This window comes from Hibiscus syriacus, unplaced genomic scaffold (assembly GCF_006381635.1).
Source record: "Hibiscus syriacus cultivar Baekdansim isolate YM2019G1 unplaced genomic scaffold, ASM638163v2 tig00110812_pilon, whole genome shotgun sequence".
NCBI lineage: Eukaryota > Viridiplantae > Streptophyta > Magnoliopsida > Malvales > Malvaceae > Hibiscus > Hibiscus syriacus.
In genome coordinates this window covers 891,877-908,856 of record NW_024062870.1, presented here as the reverse complement: position 1 = coordinate 908,856, position 16,980 = coordinate 891,877, and the positions used below count along the sequence as shown (strand labels likewise).

General features: G+C 39.1%; 1 pseudogene; it reads right to left on the bottom strand.

Annotated features, from left to right (window-relative positions):
* Positions 1 to 2,734: 2,734 nt before the first annotated feature.
* LOC120141665 lies at positions 2,735 to 15,601 on the bottom strand (annotated as a pseudogene).
* Positions 15,602 to 16,980: the final 1,379 nt, after the last annotated feature.

The window sequence follows — 16,980 nt, the reverse complement described above, 5'->3', positions numbered from 1 at the left end:
TATAGCTGTTGCAGTGTTGATTTCTGCTATACAGTCACAATATGGGTACACTGTCTCATATAAAAAAGCGTGGTTGGCAAAACAGAATGCCATTTGCAAACTTCATGGCGAATGAGATTCCTCTTACAACGAGCTGCCCAGTTGGTTTCATGTTGTGCAAAGACTTAATCCCGGGACAATTGTTGTGTTCGAAACTCAACATCATTACGTGAATGATCGAATGGTTCGCGATCGCTGCCAATTTTACCGAGTCTTTTGGACTTACCCTCAGTGTATTAATGCAGTCAAGTATTGTAAACCAATTGTCCAAATTGATGGTACTTTATTGTATGGGAAATACAAGCAAGTTTTATTATTGGCTGTGGTCCAAGATGGAAACCGCAATATTCTTCCTGTTGCGTTTGCCCTCGTTCAAGGAGAAGACACTGAGTCTTGGGCTTTTTTCCTTAAAAATTTACGTTTACATGTTGTCACCAGGGAACGAGTATGCATTATTTCAGACCGAGGAGCCGGGATAAAAGCAGCAATGGACTCTTTGGGTACAATGTATAGACCTCCACATGTTCAACATCGTTATTGTGTCGTCATATTCTGCAAACTATTACGGAAAATACAAGAAGAACGATGAACGTCAGTTAGTCGTGCGGATGGGTATGTTACTTTTTCCCAATTTTTCTATCAATTTCTTATTACTTATTTATACTTCATATTAACTATTACATATTCCTAATGGCTTAGGTTACGAACTCTTACCTCAAAGGTTTGAGTCGATGCTACAAGAGCTGTTTGGAAAAAATAAGAAGGGGTGCGAGTACATTATGGACATCAGCAAAGAAATGTGGACAAATGCATATGACAGGGGGTATCGCTATGGTCATATGACAACAAACTTGGCTGAAGCAATAAATTCAACCTTAAAGGGGGCGCGTCATTTACCAGTCACGGCGTTGGTTAAAACGACTTATTTTCGTTTGGGTCAACTCTTTGCAAAGCTCGGTGGACAAGCTCTTACTTGGATGCAAAACAGACATATTTACCACCCAAGACTAGTAGTTGATTTACAGAAAAAAGTGGCTGCATCAAATGGGATGTTAGTTACAAATTTTTCTCGCACCCGTGAATTGTTTCGTGTAACCGAAATGCCACGTCCCCTGCAAGGGATTGAAGCTAACTCTTTCAGAGTTAATCTGCAAGAGAGGTGGTGCGATTGTGGTTTCTTTCAAGCACTCAAATATCCATGCTCTCATGTCATTGCTGCTTGCTCACATTCGCATTTGGACTACAAAAATTATGTTGATCCCGTATACCAACTTTCACAAGTATTTAAGGTATATGAATTTGAGTTTCCGCCCATAGGAAACGAAAGAGACCCAAATGAGATTCAAACTTGGCTTACAATTGTACCAGATCCATTGCTATTGAGGGACTCAGGTCGTCCAAAATCTACTAGAATACATTGTGATATGGATATTCGGGAGAAGTCAACAGAACAAAAACGATGTGGGCATTGTAGAAACATCGGGCACAATAGAAAGAAATGTCCAGCTCTGTTATCATCATATAACCGTTAACTCTTATGTAATTAATATTGTATTTAAATGAATGTTTTTGTTTCTAATAATTTAATGTTATTGCATTTATATAATTTGTCAATGTATGTACACCTAAATAATTTTTTTTAACTTTTAAATACATAAATATATTTAATATATTTATTTAATATAATAATTAATATTATTAGTTATAATTTTTTTAAAATATAATAATAATTCCACCTTCTAAGTAGAGAAAAATATTAAATTAAACAAATTAAAAGTTATTAAAAAATTTATGTATACGATGACACATTTCATGTTCTGATTGGAGGATTAAATTTATTAAATTAAATTTTCAATAAGACTAATTTTATAAAATATGCAAGTCTTGAAGATTAAATATGTAATTATACTAATTTATTAACTTATACATCAATATTTTCGTTAAATATTGATATGAGATGACTAGATTGATAACATTTAAATAATTAACTGATAAAATTAATAGATCGATAATCAAAATAAAAAATAATAATATAACCATATGTGTAATATTATAATTTCATACATTTTTCCTATAACACACATTAACAAAATACATTTGATAATTCTTACATTATAATCGAAACATTTTACATAATATATTATTAATTTATAATAATAATAAAAAAAACTATTTATTATTAAACAAAACACGTGTCTGCTGAGTTGGCAAAGGCGCGTCCTCGGGGACGCGCCTTCCACACGTGGCATCCAACTCAGCGAAAACACGGGTAAAGCGCGTCCCCGGGGACGCGCCTTTGCCAACTCAGCAGAAAGGGTGCTACTTCTGGAAATATTGGTCAAACGGTGCCAGAAAGGGAAAATTTAAAAAAAAGGGTGTCAGTTATGTCAAATAACCGGTTGAAAATCCCATGTTGCATATCAAATCGAATCATGTTGATTTAGACTTAACACTTTGTACGTGAAAGAGTCATGTCACAGGAATCGCAGGTTAATCATATACTCGTTGTAGCTCAGATTGTTGTTGTTTTAACCAAACCGTTGGTTGTCAAATAGTTTAAGACTCTTCGACAGAAGCTGTGTTTTCAGTATTAAAGATGTTCAACAGGTCAAGAATATGGTGACAAGTGACTATTAGACAAACAGCAACTGTAGAGGTTATACACAACAAACAACATTTAGAAATTATGTCAATTTCATGTCGAGGTATATTGAAGACACATGTTATATACAAATAATATTTTAAAAAAATTCGAGCAGCATAAAATTCTATCAGCATTTTGCTGAAGAATCTGGTGCAGATGCAGCAATGGATCGTTTGCAACATAAACATTTCTCATTCTGATAGCCAACAAAACATCCAACCCCAATCCGAGAACGCATGTTATAGCCATAATCACAAACACAAGGCAATAACAATGAGCCCCAACACAGGTGTTACCACCTCCGGCAATGGCAGTGGCTTCGGCGTCATATAAATATCCAGCAAGCAGCCCTGAGAAAAGAAACGATCCCAGAGGAAGATTGAGGATAATGATGTTGTATAAAACACCATAATATTTTAGCCCAAATAACTCTGAAGCAACCGGGACTGTTATTGTCAATTGAACCCCATTGCATATTAAGAAACTGTATATGAAAGAAATGTATTGAATTCACGTATTTTGCATTTACAATCATACTAGCTTTATAGCTAGAGTCAAGCTATCAACCACTTAACCGACTAACAATATTTGGCGCCTAAACTAACTGATTGCCAAAGCCATGCTATAATACATGCATGTACACAGTATGCTATAGTCTAACATTCTCCCTACTCTTTTCTTTTCTTCCCTTAATCGACTCTACACCCCTGGCATCACACATATACTGTGACGAAACTCCTCAAAAGCTGACTTTGAGAGAGGTTTTGTAAAACCATCTGTTATTTGATGTGCACCTGGTATGTAGTTGATCTTCAGCAGTCCTGCAGCTACCTTCTCTCGGACAAAGTGAATGTCAAGATCTATATGCTTCGCATGTGCATGATACACGGGATTAGCGCTCATAGCCACTGCTCCGGTGTTGTCAAACCATATCACCGGCTCCCTCCGTTGTTGAATCCCTAGGTCTGCAAGTAAAGAACTTGTCCATGTAACTTCAGCAGCAGCATCAGCAAGACACTTGTATTATGTCTCCATCGTGGACCGAGACACCGTTTTCTGTTTCTTTGAGCACCACGCAACAAGACATTTCTCAACGAACACACCATAACCGGAAATTGACCGTCGATCATCAATGTTTGCTCCCCAATCTGCATCTGCAAAAGCTGACACAGACAATTCTGCCTCACTTGCTTGGAACATCAACCCATAATTCACAGTTCGTACCAAGTATCGAAGTATACGCTTGACTGCAAGCCAATGTGGTTCACGTGGTGCATGCATGAATTGTGCCACCTTACCAACACTGTAGGCTAAATCCGGACGTGTATGGCACAGTTAGAGCAAGGAGCCAATTATGCTGCGATACTCACTCATTTGACAGCAGCTCCCCAGCATCTTTTGACAATTTCGATGCTAGTATCATCGGTGTGGAACATGCAGCTGCACCTGCCATACTAGTTTTCTCAAGCAGTTCCAACAAAAAAATTTTCTGATTCAAAAATAGAGAGCCACGAGAGCGGTGCACTTCAATCCCCAAGAAAAAACGAAGTGCACCAAGGTCCTTGAGAGAAAATATTTCACTAAGCAGCCTCACTACTTCTTGAATCTCAGAAGATGAGTGTCCAGTGATGACTATGTCATCAACATAGACCAATACATATATGTCACCAGTACCTCGTTTACAGACAAACAACGACGAATCTGCTCGAGATGTTGTAAATCCAATATGCACGAGGCTATCCCGGAGCTTGGCATGCTAGTTCCTAGGTGCCTGACGCAATCCATATAACGCCTTCTGAAGCTTGCAGACGAGGACAGATCCATCTTCAGCAAGTTGCACAAAACCTGGCGGTTGTTGTATGAACACATCCTCAGAGAGGTCTCCATTGAGGAACGCATTATTAATGTCAATGTGCCTCAACTCCCAGTCATTTGAAACCGCTAGTGTCAACACAACATTAAGGGAAGAAAACTTAACAACTGGGCTGAACGTATCAAGGAAATCATACCCTGGAACTTGTGAGTAGCCTTTTGCAACCAGTTGCACCTTATAGCGATGTATGGAGCCATCTGGATTTCGTTTCAGTTTAAACAACCACTTACACCCAATTGGAGTACGCCCTTCTGGTAATTTCACCAACCTCCACGTGTCGTTTCTTTGAAGAGCATCTACCTCAGCCTGAACTGCCTCCTTCCAATTAGTCGACTGCAATGCCTCTTGGATTGTGGAAGGTGTATCATTTTCAAAATGAGTGGAGTATGCTTTAGGTTTAAAAACTCCACATTTACTGCGTGTCTTCATTGGATGATGATTCCCTCTAGTTGATAGAGTAGTTGATGTACTCTGTATATTATTGGCCAAGTCCAATTCTTCAATCACAGGACTGGTATTCGCATTATTCAAATCATTTGCACCAGGATAAGTGGCCCCAATAATATTATAATTACCATTATTTTCCAACGAATGCAATGTGGAGTCATCATAGGCGGATACTGTGCCGAGCGGTGTGACCCCAACATCATTGTCACCCGTTGAATTAGAGTGCAATGTGGACATAACTCCAAGCGGTGTGGCTCCATTTGTAGTATGACGAGTGGCCCCAAGCGACTCAACTCCACTAGCATCAAGCACGCCACTCGATGTGGCCCCAACACCGTTTGCTCGGTTGTTTCCCGTTGAAGAAGAAGACAACGCTCCAAGCCGCGTGGCCCCACTATGTGCGGCATTATCATAAGTGGCCATCTCTCCAAGGGCAGCATTATCACGAGCTTCATGTGTATTCAACTGTAACATCCTCAATACCGGGTTAGTGATCAAATTGTAAAGTTTCAGAATTTGATGACTAAAGTAGAAGAATGAAATAATTCAATGATTATTTGAATATATATTGAAGGTTATTTAGTAATTATTAAAGGAAATTAAGGGTTAAATGGTTATTTGATCATTCAAGGAATTATATACACGTGAAAAGGGGAGAGAACTCTCCAGAGTGCTCTTCTCCTTTCTTCTTCTTCATACGTGGGAGAGCAAGCCAAAGGTAAGTTTCTTTGTTTGTAAATGAATTGTTGATTTTAAGGTTGGGTTTTGATTATTAGATGATAACTAAGCTTAAGGAAAGCTTAAATCATCTTAAAAACAAAGGATGGAGGGGTTAAGAGAGAGATTAAAGATTTGGAGTTTTTATATGAAATTTTGGAAAGGAATTGATAAGTAGAATTTGAAGTTAAATTTGACTTGTCAATAGTTAAATTAAGAGATTTGGAGTGATATAATTGGATTTAGAACATATAGAAAATTTGGTATGATTTTTGAATCTCATATGGAAGATAGGATTTTGAGGTTTAAGATGAAATAAAATGAATATAGATTGGTTTAAGTATGTGTACTAGAGTTAAGAATGAAAAAGGGGATGATATATGAAGTGTTTGAGAGAAAATGAAGTAATTTTCGAGTTGAAATATGATTTCTGGGCAAGGGGAATCGGTACCCATTCAAGGGGAACCGATACCCCTTCAAACGACAGAATTCCAGAATGCCAGAGGGGAACCGATACCCCCACAGGAGGGAACCGATTCCCCCTAAAGGAAAATGTTAATATTGGTTTAATAAGTTCGTTTAAGTTGCTAGTATCCAATTAAAAGGTGTAGGTATCTAATAATTGTCTTAAAATGTATAATTATGTAGATTCAGAGCCTAAATGAGTTCCGGAATCATTGACAAGTAAGATCGATAAAAAGGGAAGATAAGAGATTGAAATGGACTAGTGAGGCCAGGTGAGTGCATATTAATTCATTTATGGTGCTACATGGAAACAAGACTTGTGACAAGTCTATTTCCTATGTTTAATGCATGAATATATGATTATATGTATATGCATGACATAATTTGTATGTATGCATGATTATATGTGTTAACATGCTTTTGAATGAATGATATGAAAAGTGAGATAAACAAAGTATGGTTGATATAGGGTAATATGAGAATATATAGGAATATCAAATAAGTTATGAGATAAGTTATGTGACATGATCTATATATATGAGTTTATGTGATATAAAAGTGTATAAGTGAAATAGCATGATAGGTGATAAAACCGTAAGCCTATACATGTTATGTGTTATATGTTACATGATATGACTTATAGGTATTTCTATTATAATGTTACATGATATATTATGTATGTTAAAGGAATTATGTGATGGTATAAGAAATGATATGAAATATATATGTGAAAACAAGGATATGTTATGAGATAAGACCCATGACTATAAGCTACGTGAAAGTGTTCTAGGTGTTTCTATATGTTATATGAAGTATATGATTTTATGTGAATAAGATATGATAAGTATGTTTACCTGAATAAATGTGATTGGGTGAGAAATGATAGAAATTATCTGAAAACATGATATATGCGACTATGTGATGATATGAAAAGAAGCTATGCGATACGTGATATGTGAAAGTGAATTACAAGTTTATGTGAATATTTGAAATGAAATTAATGATAACGCCCATGTTATGTGTCATGAGAGCTAGGGGTATAGTTGGCATGCCAAGAGTCGAGGGTTTACCTATGTCTTTCGAGACATATGGAAAGTTTACCTAGGTTCTTCGGGACCTATGGACAGTTACCGAGGATCTTTATGACCTCTGGACAGTTACCGAGGATCTTTATGACCTCTGGACAGTTACCGAGGATCTTTATGACCTCTGGACAGTTACCGAGGATCTTTATGACCTCTGGACAGTTACCGAGGATCTTTATGACCTCTGGACAGTTACCATGGTCTTTGTGACCTCTGGATAGGTCCTTCGGGACATTTATATGAGCTGTGGTGACAGCATAGTGGTGCACAACCTCAATAGACTCACATATCTACAGTTCTCACAGGTGCACATGGGCTAATAAGAGATAACATGGAATGTACTGTATATGATATATGTGTGTTAGTGATTATTGTATATGCTATAAGATATATGATATGAGCTTAATTGATTATATGAACAAGAGAATAGAAATATGAAAGGTGATAATATGATAATGATAGGAAAGAAGATAATTATATGTATGCGTGGATATGTATATATATATATATATGAAAGGTGCATAGTAGGAATCATTACATGTATATGTGGGTATGATGCTTGTATGTGATATGTTAGTAGAAATTGTTCAAGCATGATTACGAGTTAGAGTTTTATTATATGTTTTATGCCTCACTAAGTCAACGACTTAGCGTGTGATTGTTTCACACGTAGGTTACAGAAGTGAGAAGAGTAAAGAGCTAAGAGGAGCAAGACAGGTCAGTTCTCCTTACCCAATTGTCAGATCAGAAAATATATGTACTGTATATAGAGTGTAGTTGGCATGTAGTCTAAAGACATAAATTGTATGAACTCTGATATATATTTTGTAAACGTTTTGAATAAGTTAAATGTTATCAAAGTTTTTAAATTACTCACTATTTTATACGAATAAATGTTTGAAAAGTCAATGTGACACTTCGGACTCGTATCCGGATCGGATACGGGTTGGGGGTGTTACATCAACACTCCAAGACCATTATTATCACCATGCGCACTATCTTCAACCGGTGTGGCCCCATTATTATCACCATGCGCATCACAAGTGGCCCCAACCTCATGTGCATCATTCTGAATAATTTCAATTGGCACGGCTCCATGAATATTATAATTGTTAAGTGGAGTGGTTGCATGTGCGTCATCACTAATGGCCCCAACATGCGCATTATTGTGTGCAAGTTCCATCGGCATGGCTCCATTGGTCCCATGCGCATTATGGGCATGTATTATTCCAAACGGCAAGATTCCATTATTATTATAATACACATTGTCTCCATGCGCATTATCATGCGCACTGTCTCGGTAGCCGGTTGAAGTGGAATGCGGTGTGGCCCCGGTAATAGCATGGCTGTGCATATTAGACATGTCCTCTTGTCCCACCACATTCTGCGCATTCTCTTGAATAATGGTTGGTGCAGCATCACTAATTCACTTCCTCACATCTGCAACAACTGGAATATCACGTGAACAAGCAGCTTGTGCATGATGTGGACGACATGCAGTAGTTTTATCTGCAAATGGAAAAACCTTTTCATTAAATACAACATGTCTAGAGATATAAACTCTACCATTACTTGCCAGACACTGATAGCCCTTGTGTTGAGGACTAACTCCAAGGTATGTACAAGACTGAGATCGAAAGCACAATTTGTGATTCTGAAAGGGTCTTAGGTGCGGGAAACACTGGCAACCAAAGACCTTCAGTGAAGCAAACTCTGGTTTCTTCTGGTACAGCTTCTCGTATGGAGTCATTCCTCCAAGCACCACCGTGGGAAGGAGATTGATCAAATGAACAGCAGTCACAAATGCATATGACCAATACTGCATAGGTAAGGATGCTTGAGCTAGCAGAACAAGTCCTAACTCAACAACATGGCGATGCTCACGCTCAACGACTCCGTTCTGCTCAGACGTATAAGGACAAGTCAGTCGATGCACTATCCCTGATCTGGCAAGCAACACAGGAAACACTCAGTACTCTCCACCCCAATCTGACTGAAAAACTTTGATTTTACTGCCAAATTGATTTGCTACCAATTTTTTGAACAGATGAAACACATCAACAGCTTGCGCTTTGTCTTTCAGTAGATAAAGCCAAGTAAATCGGGTAAACGCATCCACAAAGGTTACATAATAGCGAAAGCCATTGGAAGCAATGTGAGGAGGTCCCCACAAGTCTGAAAAAACCAATTCAAAAGGTGCAGTGTACTCTGTATTAGATGAAGAAAAAGGGAGTTTATGACTTTTTCCCATAAAGCAAGCCACACACGTTTTATTAACATCAATATCAAGTTTTACATCAAGCTCTTTGGCAATTTTACTTAAAGCAAAACTAGCTGGATGTCCTAAACGTCGATGCCATAGCTCAGACTGAGTCATATCTGAAGTTGCAAGATGAACTGCAGCACCACAACCTTCTGTACTGAAATCACTAAGAGAAAACGTATACAACCCTCCTTTCTCTTCACCTTGCAGAAGAATCGCCTTAGAGAATTCATCACGAACAAAGCACTTCTCAGCATGAAATTCAAGGTAAACTTTATTATCCCTAGAAAGCTTAGAGACCGAAAACAAATTCTTAGTTATGTGAGGCACATGCAACAATTCAGTCAAGATTAGAGTTCTTGAAGAAGCAGAGGAAACAACCGCATTACCAACATTATGAATATCAACAGAAACTCCATTGCCAACAGTAAGTGCATCTGGTGTAATATGATGTGTAGCTCCAGAATCCACCACCCAATGATCACTGGACCTGGAGACCGTATTAGCTTGCAAATTACCTGCTGTCTAAGAATGACCTTTACAGTATTCATATCTCAGGTTTGAAGTTTCAGTAGCAGAGTAGTGTGCATTGGCAGACTATCCTTTATGAGTTTGAGACTCAGATGTAACACACATAAATTCTTCATCATAACGATGCCAGCATCGATCAACCAAGTGACCGAGCTTGCCACATAGCTGACATTGAATCTTAGTTCATCCTCAACCTCGACCTCGACCGCCTGTCCTGTTTGTAAACGATGAGCGTGAAGAGTTAGAGTCACGTCGTCCATTAGCAGAGGAATCATGATCTTCTACTCTCTCAGCAACATTGGTTACCATAGGAGCATAATCAAACTGCTCTTCGAACCCGGCCAACTGTGCTTCAGCATCTAACAGAACGGTGTAAAGGCTGTCCAAGGACAGTGTTTCCTTCATCGTAGTGATAACCGCCATAAACGGTTGATACTCCCTGGGCAATCCTTTCAAGATACTGGCAACATGTCCAACATGCGAAATTGCACTACCACACGAGGCAAGTGCGTCACATACATCTTTTACACGAGTGAGATACACTCGCATGCTATCATTTCCCTTCCTAAGCGACTGCAACTTACAGTGCAAACTCATAGCAGCCGTCGTGGATCTACTCGCAAAGATGAGGAAGAAGATGAGAGCTAATGGTTGACAGGAGCCACGAAGCAAGCGCACTATCCTGCGCAACAAAATCCTCAAATGCATCATTGACACGAATCGCACCGGTATCATCAAGAATCGTCTCCGGTGGTGATTGTAGAGCTCCGGTCAACAAGCGCTCAAGACGGTGACTCCTTACCGTGAGCAGAATTTGCTGCTTCCATGGAAGGTAGTTCATCTCATCAAGAACAACGCTGATTTTCTTGTGAGAGAAGCTCGTGCTTATGGACGACTCCATTGAAACACCAAGGAAGAATGCGCAGCAAGAGTTTTTCAAGAAACCCCAAGACCAATGGCGAAAGATACCATATTAAGAAACTGTATATGAAAGAAATGTATTGAATTCACGTATTTTGCATTTACAATCATACTAGCTTTATAGCTAGAGTCAAGCTATCAACCACTTAACCGACTAACAATATTTGGCGCCTAAACTAACTGATTGCCAAAGCCATGCTATAATACATGCATGTACACAGTATGCTATAGTCTAACATAGCATATTCCAACCAGCATCGAGCCGATGTATAGTGAGCCTGGCAAGGCAAAGGCCATGATCATATATCTCATTGCCAATATTACTTGAGAAGCTGCATTCCATAGAGGCCTTGGCGTCCCAAATTTCCTGCAAATATCAAATTATTTTGTTGAGAGATTGAATGGTTTGGTTTTAGAAAAAGAAAAGGGAGGAGCATGAAAAGAAATTTGATTACCGTATGAAGTATTCTGATAATAAACCTGAAGCAATGCGTCCAAAGAAACCCCAGATGCTAGTAAGAGATGAAAATGGATACATCAAAGTAGCCGAGTGCTATCCCCATTTGTCCCATGTTATTCATCACGCACAGTCTTGTTCCAACACCACAAAGAAACGATACAAACAATACCCAGAAATCAAATGCTTGTATCATCTCGACGATCGCATGATCCTCTCCTATCGACAGTCTTTTACATTCGAGATACTTCAGCTCAACACCAGTTATTGTCATCTTCGTCTTTGATTGGTTCGCTAGCAATGGAACTTTTATTGGTTGCTTGATATCAGAATCAGAACTTGGTTTGGACAGAACATAATATAATGGGACTCCCAATGGAGTAGCTAATAGGATAAGAAGTCCAACTGCAAATACCGATGATAGAAGACTTCCATTGATATCAAAAGCCAAAAGATAGATAGCTAATGTGATGGCCATGACATTGAAGATGTTGAAATATTGCGTTTCTTGTTGGAATTCACTTGGCTTTGAAGCTGGAGGGGATTCATGGAGGAAGAAGGCAGCTGTGAGGCAAACAACGGTCGGAACGACTACAAGAATGAAGAGAAACGTCGAAGGGTTTGAAGAACAGAGAGCTGTACAGATATCCGTAAAGATTGCAGTGCTGAGTCCAAAATAGCCCTTAAGGATCCCCGATTTTTGGAAAATTTCGCATACAGGTAACTAGAACCGTTGTTTTCATCCATGTTGTGCTATTGCCACCAAGACAAAGGAATATATTGGGAACTAAACGAGAAATTTTCCTATAACCAGATTAGTGAGAATGCGAAATAAAAACGGAAAAATAATACCCGAAATTGATAACGGAGTTCAACCAATTATGCCTACGTCTCCGGACTGCTGCAGATATTTTACTAAAGAGAGAAAATTTACAGATGTTTACAAAACACTCACAACTCACAAGAAAGCTCTCTAGTATTGGGAAAAAATGATTTGGGATGATTTTGAAGCTAAATGGGTTAGGGTATTTATAGTTGAAGCTTAAGGACTAATCTTGTAAATACCCTAAAGTATACAGGGACTAAAATACAATTTGTCTATTTCCATTTTCAATAGAAATTAAATACACCGAATTTGGTGCCCAATCCACCGAATTCGATGCCCCCTTTAATTGACTTTCCTTAGCCCCTTAATTGACTTTCAACAATCTCCCACTTGAAGACTGATTTTAATATGTCTCCACACCTCGATCGATGCAGCAGTATTTCTGGTCTCGTTACTCTAGCATGCCAACTGAAACTGGATACAACTTCAGTTTGTCCGTAGTCACCGTCCTGTAAACCCACTTGTTATTGGGCAGTTTCTCCGTGGTTGTCTTGTCCCTCAACGTCTTGGCTCCCTTCGACTCTTGTCCACTAGTCTTTGAAGGATTGTTCCTCACTTGAACATCCTCGGCAAGCCCCTGCTTCGAGCATTCTCTTAAGATGGTCTTTCAAGCCATGTTCTCTACACGAACATGCTCGGCAAATTCCTTGGACACAGACAACTCTTCTTGCACTTGGCTTCTACTCGCCTTGGCAGAAAAGAACCTTATTGAGCCAACTCTCAACGCCTCTTCGATCCTGAGTTCATCCTCTTCTCTAGACAACTCGATCTTGGGCTCATCCATCACCTTGGATGACTCGGCTCCCCTCGGGTAATTTTGCAACACTTTTGGCATCTTACGTCTATGCCCCTCGTTTGCTCGACTCTTACCCTCGGCTTAGCATATTTGACACTCGAACTTGTGCCAAGACTGCACACACCTTCCCCAGACTCACCATCTGGTTCATCATTGAGTGGATTTTCTCTGTCACTCGAGGAACAACATTCCTCATCCTCTGACTTGCCTTCATCACATAATTTCTTGCCGCTACCCTCGACTTTCGGCTTTCTTTTAGAAGTCTTGTTCTTTTTTACTCCAAATTCTTTGATGAACTCAGCGATTATCAAGGCTTTAGACAACTCCTTGACTTCCCTTCGCTCCAACACTCTCTTCGCCCATGACTTCAATCCGAACATGAAGGTGAAGAATCCATCTTCTTCAGTCAAACTTGAGACTTTGAGCATGAATTTTATGTATCGACTCACATACTCCTTAAGTGTCCCTTTATGCCTGAGAAGCCTCAACTTGAACCACGCCTCCATCCTCGCATACTGTGAGCAGACTTGCTCGCTTTGCACCCTCGGCTTGACGGCTTTATCTCTTGTTATCGCACTGAGTCCCTTCTTGTGCTCGACTGCTTTGACACCCGCAGTCTCGTCACGTTTCGATCCTGAGTTGACTACTTGAGAACTTATAGTCGCACCACTCTTGCTCCTTGATTCGGCTACTTTGGAACATGTAGCCTCACCAAGTCTTTCCCTTGTCTTGATTGCTTGAACACTCGCAATCACATCGGGCTTTCTTCCGGGTTCGACTGCTTCAACATCAACAACATTGCCTTGTATCGATCCTTGCTTGGTCACATTGATCTCATCAATCGGGCCAAGTCTTTTTCCTGGCTTGGTAGCTTTAACACTTGCAATCGCGCTAATTCCCTCTACTTCTCATTCTTTCATCCTCTTCATGATGGCTGTAAGGTGATGCTTCGAGGGACATCCTCTAATCAAATGAGGACCATCACAGAAGTAGCACTTCAAATTTTCCTTACTCCCCTTCTTCTTTACACCGGACTTAGCCTTGCCATTCTTTCCCGATTGCTTTCCTTGGCTACGAACAGTCGATGGCTCACATTGGCCATTCGAAGAGCTTTCTCTACCATCTCTCTACTGCATCTTTTCCCAGTCTCCCCAACTATTGCCACTACCTCTGGGCATGGGCTTGGACGACACATCGCTACTTAGCTTGTCTCCTGCAAGCTCAGTCAGCTTTCCGACTACAGCTATGGCCTTCGAAAGTCTTTGGGCATCTCCTTGCTCTCCCCCGAGCATCGCCCCTGGTCTAAGTCCTTCCAAGAAGGTTTTTAGCGCATCCAATTCACTCATTTCTCTCTTGCATATGAGAAGCTCCTTGAGCTCATCCACTTCGTTTCTCAAAGCCATCGCTCTCACTCGAACCTGACTTCTTTTGGATCGTTTTTGATAATTCATGCGAACCACCGTGTATTAGAACACCTCCGTCGACAAATTCGTATCGCTGACCAAATTTTACTATTCACGAAATTCACTATTCATATGAATAGTAACTTTGCAGAAAAACCGAAAAAATTCACCACCAAAAGCTCTTGATACCAGTTGTTGGGAAATAAACGAGAAATTTCCCTATAACCAGATTAACGAGAATGCGAAATAAAAGCGGAAAAATAATACCCGAAATTGATAACGGAGTTCAGCCAATTATGCCAATGTCTCCGAACTGCTGCAGATCTTTTACTAAAGAGAAAAAAATTACAGGTGTTTACAAAGCACTCACAACTCACAAGAAAGCTCTCTAGTATTGGGAGAAATAAATGATTTGGGATGATTTTGAAACTAAATGTGTTAGGGTATTCATGTTGAAACTTAAGGACTAATCTTGTAAATACCTTAAAGTGTGCAGAGACTAAAATGCAATTTGCCCATTTTCATTTTCAATAGAAATTAAATGCACCAAATTCGGTGCCCAATCCACCGAATTCGGTGCCCCCCCTTAGCCCCTTAATTGACTTTCCTTAGCACCTTAATTGACTTTCAACATAATATACACATTTGCAGTCGATCATATAATCCGAAGTATGCTAAAGTTTCGCATGCAGATATATACGTTAATATAAGCACAAGCAAGCACTGTATAACAAGAAGTTTAATTACCTGCCAGTATGAAGGAGGACGGATTCTCTGGCTAACAACAAGTCATTGAGCTCCATATCCTATAAGCCCTTCGAGTGATCCGATGATAAGTAAAACAGACGTCGGCAGCCAATTGGAAGCGAAGCCGGAAACAAGTCCGAAAGCCTTGCCAACATCTTTAGCAACTGAAAGATTATTGAGCTGTTACTGAGTAAGAGCCATAAGAGATTTCAATGCAGTGGAGTAATTAGCAAATGTGTAGTTGTTGCCACAAACTGCCTGAACCCAAATAGCTACCACCAACCCAAGCCATTCCCGGCTCCTGAATTTGAAAACAGAGGACCCATATTACAGAAGAATGACAAAGAGGAAAGAGAGAACGAAAATCTTGATGTGTATGAGCTTAATGAAAAATAACATTGGCATTTGACCATTGCTATTTATAGTTTTAGTTTAACCTTTGATTTATGATGTGGAAAGTGTAAAGCATTCGGCGGCTATTTATTTATTTACACATTGATTTTAAAATCCCATGATTGGGTTCATAGGATCAGAGTAGTTGAAGGGAAGAGCGGAAAATCGAAGCTGTCAGCATGTTAGATACAGTGGATTAGGGGCCTACTATACAATAAATAATGGTCTAATTATGTTTTAGTCCTTCCATTCTGAAATTTGAAATTTCAGGTTTATGTGTTGGTGCAACACTAAATGGCTAAATCACTACACTGAATAGGCGTTTGAATGACATTAAATATATAAATCTACTAAAAATATTTTAAAAATAGAATATTATTTTTTTTCAAACTAAGAGGTAGAAGGATTAAATTTTAAATTTCTACAAAGTAAAGGGCTTAAACATAGTTAGACTTCTGATTATTCTATGATAGCTAGTGGTTCAAGTTGTCTGGCAAGATTAGTAGAAAATTTGGCAACTCAAATCAGTCGGAAATGTTGATAAGTATGAAAGCAAACTGACCACGCTCTACAGCCTGGCGTTCCAATCAAGCATCAGGCGTCCTGTTGTTGACTGTCAAAAAGCCAAGATGCCAAAGGCAAATCAAATATGAATGTTGTCTGCAGCTGCTGGTGACAGTGCCCGCAGCCGCACATCAATATAATCATAGTTAAAGTGATAAAGATTAGTATCTAGTAAGATTAAATATTGAACTCAGATAAATTAGCTAAGGAGGGAATTGATTGATGATTATAGTTTTATGGTTGGTTTGGTTTGTATTTTATTTTGGGAAGTTATGATGTAAGATGTAAGATTATGTAATTTTGGTTTATTAATAAGATGAGGTACTCTTTTCCTCCTTTCGATGTTGTCCCTTCCACAAGAGCCAACTAAGAAGGAGGTTTTTAATGAGACCTCCTATTCCTATCAAAAAAAAATATTGAACTCAGATCATTTTCTCAATTTGTAATGATAAAAAAATGGTGGCAGTCTACCCAAGAGCAAAGGCCATAGTCATAATCTTATCCATGGCTTTGGGACATGAGAGGATGAAGAGGCAAAAGCTACGTAAACCCTTGAAGACACCAAGGGTCGCTTTCATTTGTTTAATCCAAAATTGAGAGGCCAAGTTTGAAGTGTTTCTAAAAAGAGTTTTGAATTTGAATACATGGATTGTTGAAGTTGAGTAGAGCCACGTCATTGATGACATGTAGTCACTAGGAAAAGTAGCATTTGCTCAGTTCAAAATGAATTTATGTATCAAAAACCAACT